At 45.6% G+C, this 1,749-nt stretch overlaps 1 pseudogene; it reads right to left on the reverse strand.

Annotated features, from left to right (window-relative positions):
• Positions 1 to 1,306: 1,306 nt before the first annotated feature.
• Positions 1,307 to 1,509, reverse strand: LOC118586653 (annotated as a pseudogene).
• Between the last annotated feature and the right edge of the window lie 240 nt (positions 1,510 to 1,749).

Consider the following 1,749-nt stretch of genomic DNA (forward strand, 5'->3'; position numbering starts at 1 on the left):
CTGGGTCAAGGTATGGTCTCATCAATCACAGACCCATCATTGTTGGGGTTCCAGGCTCTAGTCCAAGGTGGTAGCAAGTTGTCAGAAATATGTGAAATCTCTTCCTGGGAAGCAAGCACCGGCTCTGGATTCCTGAGGAAATTCCAATTCCGGGTGGCCCATTGTTTCTAGAGCACGATAGTCAAAGGGAGAGGCATGCATCTCTCATTAGAACAATCTTCGGCCGGTCGTGGTGGCGCAGGCCTTTAATCCCAGCACTCGGGAGGCAGAGGCAGGTGGATCTCTGTGAGTACGAGGCCAGCCTGGTCTACAAATGGAGTTCTAGAATAGTCTTCAATCTTGCCAGGGTGATTATAGAGGAAGTACCCAGTGGAGGAGATGAGAGAAGGCACCGGAAGGAGGAGACAGGTAGTCACGTGAGGATGCTGCTGCAGGCGAAGGAGTAGCCTATGTGGAAGCAGGAAGCAGAATCCCAAGCCTCCTTCCTCCTTCTGCATTTGTCAGGAGCAGCTCTTCTGCCTGATTGGCAAGCTCCCCCACACCCCTATAGCGGCCCTCTAAGGTCTAATGCTAAAAGGAGCAGGCAACAAGACAAACATTTATCGTCCTCCACAGTGTCTCAGAGCAGCTTAGCTGGGTGGTTCTGGCTCAGGATTGCTCATGAAGTCACAGTCAAGATGCTCCCTGAGCCAGTTCTTCTCGAAATTTGACTCAGGTCAGAGAATCTGCTTCCAAATCCATTTGGTTGTTGGCAAAGCTTTGGCTTTTCTTCACAGTAGTGGTAGTAGAATAGGTGTGTGTGTGAGAGAGAGAGAGACAGAGACAGACAGAGACAGACAAAGACAGAGACAGAGACAAAGAGAGAGAGACAGAGAAAGACAGAGAGAGAGAGAGAGAGAGAGAGAGAGAGAGAGAGAGAGAGAGAGAGAGAAGCCAGTTGACAGAAGGATTGGAAATTCTTGCTCACTGGGCTAAATGAAACAAAATAGAACATGCTGGAGAAGAGCCTGAGAGATCCGGAGAAGATACGTACACTGACCTATAAAGGATCAGAACTCAAGGTGTTGGCGCTGTTGAGCTTCTGTATTTTCCCAGCTCAGTGGCCCATTTCTACCCTCTGGAGTGCCTTCTGTTTTTTTTTTTTTTTTTTTTTTTTATGGGAAAAATGTTTATTTTGCAATTATTTTAATTTAGAAATAGAAAACCACTTAGGGAGGAGGAAAGAAAAGCACAAAGCATACAGGCAGTTTTTTACTTCATGAGCTCACACTCATTTGTTCACTAGTTCCCAACAAAGAGAAAGCACTCAGCCACCCACAATAATGTTATTAATAGGGATGTGGATCAGTTTCATGAAGAAGCCAGTGAATCCCATGATAGCAAATCCTATGGCTGTGGCCTTGGCAATCTTCTCCGTGGAATTCTTTTCTATTGGGTTTGGTGCACCAGCCGAATTGAGTCCTTCACAAACTGCTGACTTGGCTCAACAAACTGCATTACCTGATCCATGTCGGACTGTTTAACAATTGCAGGATGGTGGTCTGAGAAGGCAGAGACATGCAGCTTTTGGAGTGTTTTCTTTCTTCATAAAATGCCTTTACTTCTATCACTAGCCACATACTCCTGGTCTAATTCGTTATTTTGGCACACAACTTGGAAATCTCAGTGGATGCCCCTCTGGACTCTGATTTGTACTTATAAAAATAGACCTGTCATAATATGATAGCTAACTTCTATTGGAGTGAGATA

This window comes from Onychomys torridus, chromosome 7 (genome assembly GCF_903995425.1).
Source record: "Onychomys torridus chromosome 7, mOncTor1.1, whole genome shotgun sequence".
Lineage (NCBI taxonomy): Eukaryota > Metazoa > Chordata > Mammalia > Rodentia > Cricetidae > Onychomys > Onychomys torridus.